The sequence below is a fragment of the Misgurnus anguillicaudatus genome, chromosome 19 (assembly GCF_027580225.2).
Source record: "Misgurnus anguillicaudatus chromosome 19, ASM2758022v2, whole genome shotgun sequence".
NCBI lineage: Eukaryota > Metazoa > Chordata > Actinopteri > Cypriniformes > Cobitidae > Misgurnus > Misgurnus anguillicaudatus.
In genome coordinates this window covers 11,308,903-11,328,311 of record NC_073355.2, presented here as the reverse complement: position 1 = coordinate 11,328,311, position 19,409 = coordinate 11,308,903, and the positions used below count along the sequence as shown (strand labels likewise).

The window sequence follows — 19,409 nt, the reverse complement described above, 5'->3', positions numbered from 1 at the left end:
GTGTGTGTGTGTGTGTGTGTGTATGTATGTGTGCATGTCTGTTTTTGTGACAGTATGTTATATATATAATTTTGTGTTTGTGTGTGTAATTGTGTGTCTGTGTGTAGTTGTGTGTCTGTGTGTAGTTGTGTGTGATTGTGTGTCTGTGTGTAGTTGTGTGTGTGTGTGTGTGTGTGTGTGTGTGTGTGTGTGTGTGTGTGTGTAGTTTTGTTTGTCTGTGCTATTGAGTGAGTTTTGTGAGACAGAGATAGACTGAGAGAGGTTGAGAGATGATGTAATGTATTTGTATGAGTGAGAGTTGACAGTTAGAATTTGAAAATAAACACTCAGCCTAAACATTCTATGAATGTAAGTCTATGGGACTTTTTTGGGATGTTTGATCGGACGGTTTAGGAGAACCGTAAGTCCGATCCCTTAGAAAAGATATAGCACACCTCCTCAGATCAGACTGAAGGTCTGTGCAAAGTTTGGTGGCTGTAGCTTAAAAGCTCTAGGAGGAGTTAGAGTTAGAAATTTTGGTCTCAGAAGAAAAAGAATAATAATAATAATAATAAGTTTAAGTGCAACAACAGTATGTTGGCTTTCTCAAGCCAACATAATAATAATAATAAGTTTAAGTGCAACAACAGTATGTTGGCTTTCTCAAGCCAACATAATAACTAGATAGAAAAGTTTGTTGACAAACTTTATGTTGGCTTGACAAAGCCTGGCCTGAACGTTAAAAACGGTTTGACAGAAGTTTAGTTTAGTAGGCTATCTGGCTGTTAGTATGTTTAAGTATGAAGCTAGCCTGATTTAACATAAAGCTAGCATGATTAGCCTGAAGCTAGCATGAAGCTAACATGATTAGCCTGAAGCTAGCATCAAGTTAGCATGATTAGCATGAAGCTAGCATGATGCTAACATGAATTAGCATGAAGCTAGCATGATGCTAACATGAATTAGCATGAAGCTAGCATGATGCTAACACGAATTAGCATGAAGCTAGCATGATGCTAACATGAATTAGCATGAAGCTAGCATGATGCTAACATGAATTAGCATGAAGCTAGCATGATGCTAACATGAATTAGCATGAAGCTAGGATGATGCTAACATGAATTAGCATGAAGCTAGCATGATGCTAACATGAATTAGCATGAAGCTAGCATGATGCTAACATGAATTAGCATGAAGCTAGCATGATGCTAACATGAATTAGCATGAAGCTAACATGATGCTAACATGAATTAGCATCAAGCTAGCATGATGCTAACATGAATTAGCATGAAGCTAGCATGATGCTAACATGAATTAGCATGAAGCTAGTATGATGCTAACATGAATTAGCATGAAGTTAGCATGAAGCTAGCATGATGCTAACATGAATTAGCATGAAGCTAGCATGATGCTAACATGAATTAGCATGAAGCTAGCATGATGCTAACATGAATTAGCATGAAGTAAGCATGATGCTAACATGAATTAGCATGAAGCTAGCATGAATTAGCATGAAGCTAGCATGATGCTAACATGAATTAGCATGAAGCTAGTATGATGCTAACATGAATTAGCATGAAGTTAGCATGAAGCTAGCATGATGCTAACATGAATTAGCATGAAGCTAGCATGATGCTAACATGAATTAGCATGAAGCTAGCATGATGCTAACATGAATTAGCATGAAGCTAGCATGATGCTAACATGAATTAGCATGAAGCTAGCATGATGCTAACATGAATTAGCATGAAGCTAGCATGATGCTAACATGAATTAGCATGAAGCTAGCATGATGCTAACATGAATTATTATTAAGCTAGCATGATGTTAACATGAATTAGCATGAAGCTAGCATGATTCTAACATGAATTAGCATGAAGCTAGCATGATGCTAACATGAATAAGCATGAAGTTAGAAGGATTTATTATGAAATTAGCATAAAGCTAGCATGAAACTAGCATGAAGCTAGTATGACTTAGCTTGAAGCTAGCATGAAGCTAACATGACCAAAAGACCCAACCCCCATGTCTCTATGATGTTCGGATCCAGAGATATAAGGCTTTGTTTATTATGTTGCTAGGGTGCTCATATTTGGTTGCTAGGGGCGTGGCTTAATACCTCAATAAGAATCCTTAGAGACTGATTGGATGCCTGAGTAAAATGAGCCCACCCCCATGTCTCTGTGACACTGTGCTGCAAAGATATCCATCTGGGCATTTTATAATGGCAGTCTATGGGAGATGTTGCTAGGGTGCCCAAAAATGGTTGCTAGGGGCGTGGCTTAATTGTTATGGGATGATCCAGAGAGACTGATTGGATGCCTGAGTAAAATGAGCCCACCCCCATGTCTCTATGACACTGTAAAGCGAAGATATTCCATCTGGAACGTTTTTATTCCCTAATATGGGCGTGTTTCCTGCCCAGTTATAAGTCAATGGGGAATTTTGGGGGCCTCCTACACCCCAGGGGTGAAACTTACACCCCAATGTGAGGTATGTTCTCACAGTGCCTGTCAGCTTCCTTAAATATGGTAAGCCACAAGTTTCTACAAATTTCTCACTCGGAGCTATGACCTGTCAAAGTTTGTCGCAATGTTAAGTAAATGGGACTTTTCGGAAGTTTTATGTCCCGTTTTAGGAATTCTGTAAGTCGGATCCCGTCAAAAAGATATAGCACACTTCTTTAGACCAGCCAGAATGTCCATGGAAAATTTCGTGGATGTAGCTTGAAAGCTGTCGGACGAGTTAGCCGCAGAAATTTTAGTCTCAGAAGAAGAAGAAGAAGAAGAAGAAGAAGAAGAAGAATAATAATAAGTTTAAATACAATATCAATATGTTGGCTTTGTCAAGCCAACATAATAATATCCCTGAGCAATAGTAATAGTGATGCCTTGCATAAATGCAAGCACCACTAATAATATCTTTGAGCAATAATAATAGTGATGCTTTGCATAAATGCAAGCACCACTAATAATAACTAGATAGGTACATTTCCTGAAGAAAATGTGAGTGGTGCTTGCCGTGGCAAAATTCTGGGGAACATATATGAGTATACTCCAAGCCAAAAGTAAAACGATCCAACTCCCGTGTCTCTACGATGTTCTGATGCGAAGATATTAGGCTTTGTTTACTCTGTTGCTAGGTTACTGTATTTGGTTGCTAGGGAAAAAATTGGCATCCCATAGTGATTACACTCTGAGTCACGAGTCAAACGGTCCAACCCTCGTGTCTCTACGATGTTCTGATGCTGAGATATAAGGCTTTGTTTACTCTGTTGCTAGGGTACTGTATTTGGTTGCTATGGAAAAAATTGGCATCCCATAGTGATTACACACTGAGTCACGAGTCAAACGGTCCAACCCCCGTGTCTCTACGAAGTTCTGAAGCTCAGATATAAGTCTCTGTTTACTCTGTTGCTAGGCTACTGTATTGGGTTGCTAGGGAAAAAATTGGCATCCCATAGTGATTACACTCTGAGTCACGAGTCAAACGGTCCAACCCCCGTGTCGCGAAGAATTTCGGATGCTCAGATCTAAGGCTTTGTTTACTCGGGTGCTAGGGTACTGTAGTTGGTTGCTCGGGAAAAAATTGGCATCCCATAGTGATTACACTCTGATCACGAGTCAAACGGTCCAACCCCCATGTCTCTACGGTGTTCTGATGCGGAGATATAAGGCGTTGTTTACTCTGTTGCTAGGGTACTGTGTTTGGTTGCTAGGGAAAAAAATTGCATCCACTAGTGATTACCCTCGGAGTCAAGAGTCAAACGGTCCAACCCCCGTGTCTCTACGATGTTCTGATGCTGAGATATAAGGCTTTGTTTACTCTGTTGCTAGGGTACTGTATTTGGTTGCTAGGGAAAAAATTGACACCCCATAGTGATTACACTCTGAGTCACGAGTCAAACGGTCCAACCCCCGTGTCTCTACGATGTTCTGATGCGGAGATATAACGATTTGTTTACTCTGTTGCTAAGGTACTGTATTTGGTTGCTAGGGAAAAAATTGCATCCACTAGTGATTACCCTCCGAGTCAAGAGTCAAACGGTCCAACCCCCGTGTCTCTACGATGTTCTGATGCGGAGATATAAGGCTTTGTTTACCCTGTTGCTAGGGTACTGTATTTGGTTGCTAGGGAAAAAATTGACATCCCATAGTGATTACACTCTGAGTCACGAGTCAAACGGTCCAACCCCCGTGTCTCTACGATGTTCTGATGCGGAGATATAACGCTTTGTTTACTCTGTTGCTAGGGTACTGTATTTGGTTGCTAGGGAAAAAAATTGCATCCACTAGTGATTACCCTCCGAGTCAAGAGTCAAACGGTCCAACCCCCGTGTCTCTACGATGTTCTGATGCGGAGATATAAGGCTTTGTTTACGCTGTTGCTAGGGTACTGTATTTGGTTGCTAGGGAAAAAATTGACATCCCATAGTGATTACACTCTGAGTCACGAGTCAAACGGTCCAACCCCCGTGTCTCTACGATGTTCTGATGCGGAGATATAACGCTTTGTTTCCTCTGTTGCTAGGGTACTGTATTTGGTTGCTAGGGAAAAAAATTGCATTCACTAGTGATTACCCTCCGAGTCAAGAGTCAAACGGTCCAACCCCCGTGTCTCTATGATGTTCTGATGCGGAGATATAACGCTTTGTTTACTCTGTTGCTAGGGTACTGTATTTGGTTGCTAGGGAAAAAATTGGCATCCCATAATGATTACAGTCCGAGTCACGAGTCAAACGGTCCAACCCCCGTGTCTCTACGATGTTCTGATGCGGAGATATAAGGCTGTGTTTACTCTGTTGCTAGGGTGCTCAAATTTGGTTGCTAGGGGCGTGGCTTGGGAGTGGCCAATGATGTGCCCAATTGTTCCACCCCTCGTCACAAGTACAACGGTCCAACCCCCGTGTCTCTACGATGTTCTGATGCCGAGATATAACAATTAGAATTTTATGTTGCTAGGGTGCTCAAAAGTGGTTGCTAGGGGCATGGCTTAGTAAGTCTTTAAGGATCCTGAGAGACTTATTGGATGTCTGAGTAAAATGAGCCCACCCCCATGTCTCTATGACACTGTGGTGCAGAGATATCGATCTGGGCATTTTATAATGGCAGTCTATGGGAGATGTTGCTAGGGTGCCCAAAATTGTTGCTAGGGGCGTGGCTTAATAGCTCTGGGATGATCCTGAGAGACTGATTGGATGCCCGAGTAAAATGAGCCCACCCACTTATCTCTACGACACTGTAAAGCAAAGATATCCCATCTGGAACTGTTTTATTCCCTTATATGGGCATGTTTCCTGCCCCATTATAAGTCAATGGGAATTTTCGGGTGCCTCTTACACCCCAGGGGTACAACTTACACCCCAATGTCATGTATGTTCTTACAGAGTCTACCACCCTCTTCAAACAATGTAACCCACATGTTTCTACAAAATCCTTGAGCGGAGCTATGAACCGTCAAAGTTCGGCGCAATGTTAAGTCAATGGGATTTTTTGGGTGGTTTTTCGCCCCCCTTTCGGAAACCCTGCACCCGATCCCTTATAAAAGTCATAGCACACCTCTCCTCAATTATCCGGTCGATTTGAGCCCTCTTTCATGGGACTACGGCAAACCGTGCGGGACGAGTTACGCGCCGAAAAAGTGTCCAGACATAAGAATAATAATTATTACTAGATAGGTACATTTCCTGAAGAAAATGTGAGAGGTGCTTGCCGTGGCAAAATTCGGGGGAACATATATGATCATACTCCAAGCCAAAAGTAAAATGATCCAACTCCTGTGTCTCTACGATGTTCTGATGCGGAGATATAAGGCTGTGTTTACTCTGTTGCTAGGGTACTGTATTTGGTTGCTAGGGAAAAAATTGCCATCCACTAGTGATTACCTGCAGAGTCACGAGTCAAATGATCCAACCCCCGTGTCTCTACGATGTTCTGATGCGGAGATATAAGGCTTTGTTTACTCTGTTGCTAGGGAGCTGTATTTGGTTGCTAGGGGGAAAAATGGCATCCACTAGTGATTACCCTCTGAGTCACGAGTCAAAAGGTCCAACCCCCGTGTCTCTACGATGTTCTGATGCTGAGATATAAGGCTTTGTTTACTCCGTTGCTAGGGTACTGTATTTGGTTGCTAGGGAAAAAATGGCATCCACTAGTGATTACCCTCCGAGTCACGAGTCAAACGGTCCAAGCCCCGTGTCTCTACGATGTTCTGATGCGGAGATATAAGGCTTTGTTTACTCTGTTGCTAGGGTACTGTATTTGGTTGCTAGGGAAAAAATTGGCTTCCCATAATGATTACACTCCGAGTCACGAGTCAAACGGTCCAACCCCTGTGTCTCTACGATGTTCTGATGCGGAGATATAAGGCTTTGTTTACTCTGTTGCTAGGGTACTGTATTTGGTTGCTAGGGAAAAAATTGGCATCCCATAATGATTACACTTCGAGTCACGAGTCAAACGATCCAACCCCTGTGTCTCTAAGATGTTCTGATGCGGAGATATAAGGCTTTGTTTACTCTGTTGCTAGGGTACTGTATTTGGTTGCTAGGGAAAAAATTGGCATCCCATAATGATTACACTCTGAGTCATGAGTCAAACGGTCCAACCCCCGTGTCTCTACGATGTTCGGATGCCGAGATATAACTGTTTGAATTTTATGTTGCTAGGGTGCTCAAAAGTGGTTGCTAGGGGCGTGGCTTATACCTATGTAAGTATCCTGAGAGACTGATTGGATGCCTGAGTAAAATGAGTCCACCCCCATGTCTCTATGACACTGTGGTGCAAAGATATCCATCTGGGCATTTTATAATGGCAGTCTATGGGAGATGTTGCTAGGGTGGCCAAAATTGTTGCTAGGGGCGTGGCTTAATAGCTCTGGGATGATCCTGAGAGACTGATTGGATGCCCGAGTAAAATGAGCCCACCCACTTATCTCTACGACACTGTAAAGCAAAGATATCCCATCTGGAACGGTTTTATTCCCTTATTTGGGCGTGTTCCCTGCCCCATTATAAGTCAATGGGGCACTTTTGGGTGCCTCTTACACCCCAGGGGTACAACTTACACCCCAATGTGATGTATGTTCTTACAGAGTCTACCACCCTCTTCAAATGTTGTAACCCACATGTTTCTACAAAATCCTCGAGCGGAGCTATGAGTTGTCAAAGTTGGGCCCAATGTTAAGTCAATGGGATTTTTTGGGTGGTTTTTCGCCCCCCTTTCGAAAATCCTGCACCCGATCGCTTATAAAAGTCATAGCACACCTCTCCTCAATAATCCGGTCAATTTGAGCCCTCTTTCATGGGACTACGGCAAACCGTGCGGGACGAGTTACGCGCCGAAATTTTGTCCAGAATATAAGAAAAATAACTAGATAGGTACATTTCCTGAAGAAAATGTGAAGTGGTGCTTGCCGTGGCAAATTTCGGGGGACAGTAAATGTTTATACTCCATACCACAAGTAAAACAATCCAACCCCCGTGTCTCTACGATGTTCTGATGCGGAGTTGTAAGGCTTTGTTTATTCGGTTGCTAGGGTACTGTATTTGGTTGCTAGGGAGAAAATTGGCATCCACTTGTGATTACAATCCGAGTCACGAGTCAAACGGTCCAACCCCCGTGTCTCTACGATGTTCTGATGTGGAGATATAAGGCTTTGTTTATTGAAGGTAGCATGATTAGCATGAAGCTAACATGAAGGTAGTATGATGTTAACATGATTAACATGAAGTTAGCATGATTAGCATGAAGGTAGCATAAAGCTAACATCATTAGCATGAAGCTAGCACAAAGCTAACATAATTAGCATGAAGCTAACATGATGCTAATATGATTAGCATGAAGCTAGCATGACGTTAGCATGATTAGCATGATGTTAGCATGATTAGCATGAAGTTAACATGAAGCTAGCATGAAGTTAGCATGATTAGTTTGAAGCTAGCATGAAGCTAGCATGATTAGCATGAAGTTAGCATGATTAGCATGAAGCTACCATGATTAGCATGAAGCTAGCATGATGTTAGCATGATTAACATGAAGCTAGCATGAAGCTAACATGAAGTTAGCATGAAGTTAGCATGAAGCTAGCATGATTAGCATGAAGCTAGCATGATGTTACCATGATTAGCATGAAGCTACCATGATTAGCTTGAAGCTACCATGATGTTAGCATGATTAGCATGAAGCTAGCATGAAGCTAACATGATTAGCATGAAGTTAGCATGAAGCTAACATGATTAGCATGAAGCTAGCATGATGTTAGCATGAAGCTAGCATGATGTTAGCATGAAGTTAACATGAAGCTAGCATGATTAGCATGAATTATGCATGATGTTAGCATAATTAGCATGATGTTAGCATGATTAGAATGAAGCTAGCATGATGTTAGCATGATTAGCATGAAGCTAGCATGAAGCTAACATGATTAGCATGAAGTTAGCATGAAGCTAGCATGATTAGCATGAAGCTAGCATGATGTTAGCATGAAGTTAGCATGAAGCTAGCATGATTAGTATGAAGCTAGCATGATGTTAGCATGAAGTTAACATGAAGCTAGCATGATTAGCATGAATTATGCATGATGTTAGCATAATTAGCATGATGCTAGCATGATTAGAATGAAGCTAGCATGATGTTAGCATGACTAGCATGAAGCTAGCATGAAGCTAACATGATTAGCATGAAGTAAGCATGAAGCTAGCATGATTAGCATGAAGCTAGCATGATGTTAGCATGAAGTTAACATGAAGCTAGCATGATTAGCATGAATTATGCATGATGTTAGCATTATTAGCATGATGGTAGCATGAATAGAATGAAGCTAGCTTGATTTTAGCATGATGTTAGCATGATTAACATGATGTTAGCATGATTAGCACAAACTTAGCATGAAGCTAACATGATTAGCATGAAGTAAGCATGAAGCTAGCATGATTAGCATGAAGCTAGCATGATGTTAGCATGATTAGCATGAAGTTAGCATGAAGCTAGCATGATTAGCATGAAGTTAGCATGATGTTAGAATGACTAGCATAAAGATAACATGATGTTAGCATGATTAGCATGAAGCTAGCATGATGTTAGCATGATTAGCAAGAAGTTAACATGAAGTTAGCATGAAGATAGCATGAAGCTAGCATGATTTAACGTGAAGTTAGCAAGATTTATTATGAAATTAGCATTAAGCTAGCATGAAACTAGCATGAAGCTAGTATGACTTAGCATTAAGCTAGCATGAAGCTAACATGACCCAAAGACCCAACCCCCATGTCTCTATGATGTTCGGATCCAGAGATATAAGGCTTTGTTTATTATGTTGCTAGGGTGCTCATATTTGGTTGTTAGGGGCGTGGCTTGGGAGTGGCCAATAATGTGGCCAGTTATTACACTCCGAGTCACAAGTAAAATGGTCCAACCCCCGTGTCTCTACGATGTTCTGATGCGGAGATATAAGGCTTTGTTTATTGGGTTGCTAGGGTGCTCATATTTGGTTGCTAGGGGCGTGGCTTGGGAGTGGCCAATGATGTGGCCAGTGATTACACTCCGAGTCACAAGTAAAACGGTCCAACCCCCGTGTCTCTACGATGTTCTGATGCCGAGATATAACTGTTTCAATGTTATGTTGCTAGGGTGCTCAAAAGTGGTTGCTAGGGGCGTGGCTTAATAACTCAATAAGGATCCTGAGAGACTGATTGCATGTCTGGGTAAAATGAGCCCACCCCCAAGTCTCTATGACACTGTGCTGCAAAGATATCCATCCTGGCATTTTATAATGGCAGTCTATGGAAGATGTTGCTAGGGTGCCCAAAATTGTTGCTAGGGGCGTGGCTTCATAGTTCTGGGATGATCCTGAGAGACTGATTGGATGCCCGAGTGAAATGAGCCCACCCACTTATCTCTACGACACTGTAAAGCAAAGATATCCCATCTGGAACTGTTATATTCCCTTATATGGGCATGTTTCCTGCCCCATTATAAGTCAATGGGAATTTTTGGGTGCCTCTTACACCCCAGGGGTACAACTTACACCCCATTGTGATCCATGTTCTTACAGAGCCTACCACCCTCTTCAAAGGTTGTAACCCACATGTTTCTATAAAATCCTCGAGCGGAGCTATGACCTGTCAAAGTTGGGCGCAATGTTAAGTCAATGGGATTTTTCGGGTGGTTTTTCGCCCCCCTTTCAGAAATCTTGCACCCGATCCCTTATAAAAGTCATAGCACACCTCTCCTCAATAATCCGGTCGATTTGAGCCCTCTTTCGTGGGACTACGTTAAACCGTGCAGGACGAGTTACGCGCCGAAAAAGTGTCCAGAAAAAGAAGAATAATAATTATAAACTAGATAGGTACATTTCCTGAAGAAAATGTGAAGTGGTGCTTGCCGTGGCAAATTTCTGGGGACAGTATATGATTATACTTCCAGTTACGAGTAAAACGATCCAACCCCCATGTCTCTACGATGTTCTGATGCGGAGATATAAGGCTTTGTTTACTCTGTTGCTAGGGTACAGTATTTGGTTGCTAGGGAAAAAATTGGCATCCCATAATGATCACACTCTGAGTCACGAGTCAAACGGTCCAACCCCCGTGTCTCTACGATGTTCTGATGCGGAGATATAAGGCTTTGTTTACTCTGTTGCTAGGGTACTGTATTTGGTTGCTAGGGAAAAAATTGGCATCCCATAATGATTACACTCCGAGTCACGAGTCAAACGGTCCAACCCCCGTGTCTCTACGATGTTCTGATGCGGAGATATAAGGCTTTGTTTACTCTGTTGCTAGGGTACTGTATTTGGTTGCTAGGGAAAAAATTGGCATCCCATAATGATTACACACCGAGTCACGAGTCAAACGGTCCAACCCCTGTGTCTCTACAATGTTCTGATGCGGAGATATAAGGCTTTGTTTACTCTGTTGCTAGGGTACTGTATTTGGTTGCTAGGGAAAAAATTGGCATCCCATAATGATTACACGCCGAATCATTAGTCATACGGTCCAACCCCCGTGTCTCTACGACGTTCTGATGCGGAGATATAAGGCTTTGTTTACTCTGTTGCTAGGGTACTGTATTTGGTTGCTAGGGAAAAAATTGGCATCCCATAATGATTACACTCCGAGTCATTAGTAATACGGTCCAACCCCCGTGTCTCTTCGACTTTCTGATGCGGAGATATAAGGCTTTGTTTACTCTGTTGCTAGGGTACTGTATTTGGTTGCTAGGGAAAAAATTGGCATCCCATAATGATTACACTCCGAGTCATTAGTCATACGGCCCAACCCCTGTGTCTCTACGACGTTCTGAAGCGGAGATATAAGGCTTTGTTTACTCTGTTGCTAGGGTACTGTATTTGGTTGCTAGGGAAAAAATTGGCATCCCATAATGATTACACTCTGAGTCACGAGTCAAACGGTCCAACCCCCGTGTCTCTACGATGTTCTGATGCGGAGATATAAGGCTTTGTTTACTCTGTTGCTAGGGTACTGTATTTGGTTGCTAGGGAAAAAATTGCCATCCCATAATGATTACACTCTGAGTCACGAGTCAAACGGTCCAACCCCCGTGTCTCTACGATGTTCTGGTCCGGAGATATAAGCCTTTGTTTACTCTGTTGCTAGGGTACTGTATTTGGTTGCTAGGGAAAAAATTGGCATCCCATAATGATTACACTCCGAGTCACGAGTCAAACGGTCCAACCCCCGTGTCTCTACGATGTTCTGATGCGGAGATATAACTGTTTGAATTTTATGTTGCTAGGGTGCTCAAAAATGGTTGCTAGGGGCGTGGCTTAATACCTATGTAAGGACCATGAGAGACTGATTGGATGCCTGAGTAAAATGAGCCCACCCCCATGTCTCTATGACACTGTGGTGCAAATATATCCATCTGGGCATTTTATAATGGCAGTCTATGGGAGATGTTGCTAGGGTGCCCAAAATTGTTGCTAGGGGCGTGGCTTAATAGCTCTGGGTTGATCCTGAGGGACTGATTGGATGCCCGAGTGAAATGAGCCCACCCACTTATCTCTACGACACTGTAAAGCAAAGATATCCCATCTGGAACTGTTTATTCCCTTATATGGGCATGTTTCCTGCCCCATTATAAGTCAATGGGAATTTTCGGGTGCCTCTTACACCCCAGGGGTACAACTTACACCCCAATGTCATGTATGTTCTTAAATAGCTTACCACCCTCTTCAAATTTAGTAACCCACATGTTTCTACAAAATCCTCACTCGTACCTATGACCCGTCAAAATTTTTGCAATGGTAAGTCTATGGGATTTTGCCCCATTGACTTTTCATTGGGCATTTTTGGGCACCTCTTACACCCCAGGGGTACAACTTACACCCCATTGTGATCCATGTTCTTACAGAGCCTACCACCCTCTTCAAATGTTGTAACCTACATGTTTCTGCAAAATCCTCGAGCGGAGCTATGACTCGTCAAAGTTTGGCGCAATGTTAAGTCAATGGGATTTTTCGGGTGGTTTTTCGCCCCCCTTTCAGAAATCCTGCACCCGATCCCTTATAAAAGTCATAGCACACCTCTCCTCAATAATCCGGTCGATTTGAGCCCTCTTTCGTGGGACTACGTTAAACCGTGCGGGACGAGTTACGCGCCGAAAAAGTGTCCAGAAAAAGAAGAATAATTATAAATAATAAGTATGACGAATAATAATAGTGATGCCTTGCATAAATGCAAGCACCACTAACTAGATAGGTACATTTCCTGAAGAAAATGTGAAGTGGTGCTTGCCGTGGCAAATTTCGGGGGACAGTATATGATTATACTTCCAGTCACGAGTAAAACGATCCAAACCCCGTGTCTCTACGATTTTCTGATGCACAGATATAAGGCTTTGTTTATTCGGTTGCTAGGGTACTGTATTTGGTTGCTAGGGAGAAAATTGCCACCCACTAGTGATTACACTCTGGGTCACGAGTCAAACGGTCCAACCCCCATGTCTCTACGATGTTCTGATGCTGAGATATAAGGCTTTGTTTATTCGGTTGCTAGGGTAGTGTATTTGGTTGCTAGGGAGAAAATTGCCATCCACTAGTGATTACACTCCGAGTCACGAGTCAAACGGTCCAACCCCCGTGTCTCTATGATGTTCTGATGCGGAGATATAAGGCTTTGTTTACTCTGTTGCTAGGGTACTGTATTTGGTTGCTAGGGAAAAAATTGGCATCCCATAATGATTACACTCCGAGTCACGAGTCAAACGGTCCAACCCCCGTGTCTCTACGATGTTCTGATGCGGAGATATAAGGCTTTGTTTACTCTGTTGCTAGGGTACTGTATTTGGTTGCTAGGGGAAAAAATGGCATCCCATAATGATTACACTCCGAGTCACGAGTCAAACGGTCCAACCCCTGTGTCTCTACGATGTTCTGATGCGGAGATATAAGGCTTTGTTTACTCTGTTGCTAGGGTACTGTATTTGGTTGCTAGGGAAAAAATTGGCATCCCATAATGATTACACTCCGAGTCACAAGTCAAACAGTCCAACCCCCGTGTCTCTACGATGTTCTGATGCAGAGATATAAGGCTTTGTTTACTCTGTTGCTAGGGTACTGTATTTGGTTGCTAGGGAAAAAAATGGCATCCCATAATGATTACCCTCCGAGTCACGAGTCAAACGGTCCAACCCCCGTGTCTCTACGATGTTCTGATGCGGAGATATAAGGCTTTGTTTACTCTGTTGCTAGGGTACTGCATTTGGTTGCTAGGGAAAAAATTGGCATCCCATAATGATTACACTCTGAGTCACGAGTCAAACGGTCCAACCCCCGTGTCTCTACGATGTTCTGATGCGGAGATATAAGGCTTTGTTTACTCTGTTGCTAGGGTACTGTATTTGGTTGCTAGGGAAAAAATTGGCATCCCATAATGATTACACTCCGAGTCAGGAGTCAAACGGTCCAACCCCCGTGTCTCTACGATGTTCTGATGCGGAGATATAAGGCTTTGTTTACTCTGTTGCTAGGGTACTGTATTTGGTTGCTAGGGGAAAAAATTAGCATCCCATAATGAATTACACTTTGATTCACGAGTCAAACGGTCCAACCCCCGTGTCTTTATGATGTTCTGATGCCGAGATATAACCGTTTGAATTTTATGTTGCTAGGGTGCTCAAAAGTGGTTGCTAGGGGTGTGGCTTAATACCTATGTAAGGATCCTGAGAGACTGATTGGATGCCTGACTAAAATGAGCCCACCCCCATGTCTCTATGACACTGTGCTGCAAAGATATCCATCTGGACATTTTATAATGGCAGTCTATGGAAGATGTTGCTAGGGTGCCTAAAATGGTTGCTAGGGGCGTGGCTTAATAGCTCTGGGACTACCCTGATAGACTGATTGGATGTCTGAGTAAAATGAGCCCACCCCCTTGTATCTACGACATTGTAAAGATAATATCCCATCTGAAAATGTTTGTATTCCCTTATATGGGCATGTTTCCTGCCCCATTATAAGTCAATGGGAATTTTCGGGTGCCTCTTACACCCCAGGGGTACAACTTACACCCCATTATGATGTATGTTCTTAGAGAGCCTACCACCCTCTTCAAATAATGTAACCCACATGTTCCTACAACATCCTCAAGCGGAGCTATGACTCGTCAAAGTTGGGCGCAATGTTAAGTCAATGGGATTTTTCGGGTGGTTTTTCGCCCCCCTTTCTAAAATCCTGCACCCGATCGCTTATAAAAGTCATAGCACACCTCTCCTCAATAATCCGGTCGATTTGAGCCCTCTTTCGTGGGACTACAACAAACCGTGCGGGACGAGTTACGCGCCGAAAAAGTGTCCAGACATAAGAATAATAATAAGTATGAGCAATAATAATAGTGATGCCTTGCATAAATGCAAGCACCACTAATAATAATATCCCTGAGCAATAGTAATAGTGATGCCTTGCATAAATGCAAGCACCACTAATAATAAGTATGGGGAATAATAATAGTGATGCCTTGCATAAATGCAAGCACCACTAATAAGTTTAATAGCAATAACAATATATTGGCTTTTTCAAAGCCAACATAATAATAAGTTTAAATGCAATAACAATATATTGGCTTTTTCAAAGCCAACATAACTAGATAGGTACATTTCCTGAAGAAAATGTGAAGTGGTGCTTGCCGTGGCAAATTTCTGGGGACAGTATATGATTATACTTCTAGTCACGAGTAAAACGATCCAAACCCCGTGTCTCTACGATGTTCTGATGCGGAGATATAAGGCTTTGTTTACTCTGTTGCTAGGGTACTGTATTTGGTTGCTAGGGAGAAAATTGGTATCCACTAGTGATTACACTCCGACTCACAATTAAAACGGTCCAACCCCCGTGTCTCTACGATGTTCTGATGCGGACATATAAGGATTTGTTTATTCGGTTGCTAGGGTAGTGTATTTGGTTGCTAGGGAGAAAATTGCCATCCACTAGTGATTACACTCCGAGTCACAAGTCATACGGTCCAACCCCCGTGTCTCTACAATGTTCTGATGCGCAGATATAAGGCTTTGTTTATTCGGTTGCTAGGGTTCTGTATTTTTTTTGCTAGGGAAAAATTTGACATCCAATAGTGATTACACTCCGACTCAAACGGTCAAACCCCCATGTCTCTACGATGTTCTGATGTGGAGATATAAGGCTTTTTTTATTTGGTTGCTAAGGTACTGCATTTGGTTGCTAGGGAAAAATGTAACATCCAATAGTGATTACACTTTGGGTCACGAGTCAAACGGTCCAACCCCCATGTCTCTACGATGTTCTGGTGCGGAGATATAAGGCTTTGTTTACTCTGTTGCTAGGGTACTGTATTTGGTTGCTAGGGAAAAAAATTGGCATCCCATAATGATTACACTCCGAGTCACGAGTCAAACGGTCCAACCCCAGTGTCTCTACGATGTTCTGATGCGGAGATATAAGGCTTTGTTTACTCTGTTGCTAGGGTACTGTATTTGGTTGCTAGGGAAAAAATTGGCATCCCATAATGATTACATGCCGAGTAACGAGTCAAACGGTCCAACCCCCGTGTCTCTACGATGTTCTGATGCGGAGATATAAGGCTTTGTTTACTCTGTTGCTAGGGTACTGTATTTGGTTGCTAGGGAAAAAATAAGCATCTCATAATGATTACAGTCCGAGTCACAAGTCAAACGGTTCAACCCCCGTGTCTCTACGATGTTCTGATGCGGAGATATAAGGCTTTGTTTACTCTGTTGCTAGGGTACTGTATTTGGTTGCTAGGGAAAAAATAAGCATCTCATAATGATTACAGTCCGAGTCACAAGTCAAACGGTTCAACCCCCGTGTCTCTACGATGTTCTGATGCGGAGATATAAGGCTTTGTTTACTCTGTTGCTAGGGTACTGTATTTGGTTGCTAGGGAAAAATTGGCATCCCATAATGATTACATTCTGAGTCACGAGTCAAACGGTCCAACCCCCGTGTCTCTACGATGTTCTGATGCAGAGATATAAGGCTTTGTTTACTCTGTTGCTAGGGTACTGTATTTGGTTGCTAGGGAAAAAATTGGCATCCCATAATGATTTCACTCTGAGTCACGAGTCAAAAGGTCCAGCCCCTGTGTCTCTACAATGTTCTGATGGGGAGATATAAGGCTTTGTTTACTCTGTTGCTAGGGTACTGTATTTGGTTGCTAGGGAAAAAATTGACATCCCATAATGATTACATGCCGAGTCACGAGTCAAACGGTCCAACCCCTGTGTCTCTACAATGTTCTGATGCGGAGATTTAAGGCTTTGTTTACTCTGTTGCTAGGGTACTGTATTTGGTTGCTAGGGAAAAAATTGGCATCCCATAATGATTACAGTCCGAGTCACGAGTCAAACGGTCCAACCCCCGTGTCTTTACGATGTTCTGATGCGGAGATATAAGGCTTTGTTTAAACTGTTGCTAGGGTACTGTATTTGGTTGCTAGGGAAAAAATTGGCATCCCATAATGATTACATTCTGAGTCACGAGTCAAACGGTCCAACCCCCGTGTCTCTACGATGTTCGGATGCCGAGATATAACTGTTTGAATTTTATGTTGCTAGGGTGCTCAAAAGTGGTTGCTAGGGGCGTGGCTTAATACCTATGTAAGGATCCTAAGAGACTGATTGGATGCCTGAGTAAAATGAGCCCACCCCCATGTCTCTATGACACTGTGCTGCAAAGATATCCATCGGGGCATTTTATAATGGCAGTCTATGGGAGATGTTGCTAGGGTGCCCAAAATTGTTGCTAGGGGCGTGGCTTAATAGCTCTGGGATGATCATGAGAGACTGATTGGATGCCCGAGTAAAATGAGCCCACCCACTTATCTCTACGACACTGTAAAGCAAAGATATCCCATCTGGAACTGTTTTATTCCCTTATATGGGCATGTTTCCTGCCCCATTATAAGTCAATGGTAATTTTCGGGTGCCTCTTACACCCCAGGGGTACAACTTACACCCCAATGTCATGTATGTTCTTACATAGCCTACCACCCTCTTCAATTTTAGTAACCCACATGTTTCTATAAAATCCTCACTCGTACCTATGACCCGTCAAAGTTTTTGCAATGTTAAGTCTATGGGATTTTGCCCCATTGACTTTTCATTAGGGCACTTTTGGGAGCCTCTTACACCCCAGGGGTACAGCTTACACCCCAATGTGATGTATGTTCTTACAAAGCCTACCACCCTCTTTAAATGCTGTAACCCACATGTTTCTACAAAATCCTTGAGAGGAGCTATGACCCGTCAAAGTTGGGCCCAATGTTAAGTCAATGGGATTTTTCGGGTGGTTTTACGCCCCCCTTTCGGAAATCCTGCACCCGATCCCTTATAAAAGTCATAGCACACCTCTCCTCAATAATCCGGTCGATTTGAGCCCTCTTTCATGGGTCTACGACAAACCGTGCGGGACTAGTTACGTGCCGAAAAAAGTGTCCGGATGTAAGAAGAAGAAGAATATCCCTGACGAATAATAATAGTGATGCCTTGCATAAATGCAAGCACCACTAATAATAATAATAACTAGATAGGTACATTTCCTGAAGAAAATGTGAGTGGTGCTTGCCGTGGCAAAATTCTGGGTAACATATATGATTATACTCCAAGCCAAAAGTAAAACGATCCAACCCCCGTGTCTCCACGATGTTTTGATGTGGAGATATAAGGCTGTGTTTTTCTGGTTGCTAGGGTACTGTTTTTGGTTGCTAGGGAAAAAAATGGCACCCACTAGTGATTACCCGCCGAGTCACGAGTCAAATGGTCCAACCCCCATGTCTCTATGATGTTCTGATGCGGAGATATAAGGCTTTGTTTACTCTGTTGCTAGGGTACTGTATTTGGTTGCTAGGGAAAAAATGGCATCCACTAGTGATTACCCTCCAAGTCACAAGTCAAACGGTCCAACCCCCGTGTCTCTACGATGTTCTGATGCGGAGATATAAGGCTTTGTTTACTCTGTTGCTAGGGTACTGTATTTGGTTGCTAGTGAAAAAATTGGCATCCCATAATGATTACACTCCGAGTCACGAGTCAAACGGTCCAACCCCCGTGTCTCTACGATGTTCTGATGCGGAGATATAAGGCTTTGTTTATTTGGTTGCTAGGGTACTGTATTTGGTTGCTAGGGAAAAAATTGGCATCCCATAATGATTACACTCCGAGTCACGAGTCAAACGGTCCAACCCCCGTGTCTCTGCGATGTTCTGATGCGGAGATATAAGGCTTTGTTTACTCTGTTGCTAGGGTACTGTATTTGGTTGCTAGGGAAAAAATTGGCATCCCATACTCATTACACTCTGAGTCACGAGTCAAACGGTCCAACCCCCTTGTCTCTATGATGTTCTGATGCGGAGATATAAGGCTTTGTTTACTCTGTTGCTAGGGTACTGTATTTGGTTGCTAGGGAAAAAATTGGCATCCCATAATGATTACACTCCGAGTCACGAGTCAAACGGTCCAACCCCCGTGTCTCTAAGATGTTCTGATGCGGAGATATAAGGCTTTGTTTACTCTGTTGCTAGGGTACTGTATTTGGTTGCTAGGGAAAAAATTGGCATCCCATAATGATTACACTCGGAGTCACAAGTCAAACGGTCCAACCCCCGTGTCTCTACGATGTTCTGATGCGGAGATATAAGGCTTTGTTTACTCTGTTGCTAGGGTACTGTATTTGGTTGCTAGGGAAAAAATTGGCATCCCATAATGATTACACTCTGAGTCATGAGTCAAACGGTCCAACCCCCGTGTCTCTACGATGTTCGGATGCCGAGATATAACTGTTTGAATTTTATGTTGCTAGGGTGCTCAAAAGTGGTTGCTAGGGGCGTGGCTTATACCTATGTAAGTATCCTGAGAGACTGATTGGATGCCTGAGTAAAATGAGCCCACCCCCATGTCTCTATGACACTGTGGTGCAAA

At 42.9% G+C, this 19,409-nt stretch overlaps 1 protein-coding gene across 1 annotated transcript in view; it reads right to left on the bottom strand.

The window, feature by feature from the left end:
• The window catches only part of LOC129429942 (E3 ubiquitin-protein ligase rnf213-alpha-like), a 172,300-nt gene that overhangs the window by 111,191 nt on the left and 41,700 nt on the right, over window positions 1–19,409 (bottom strand). The gene's annotated exons all lie outside the window — the stretch shown is intronic.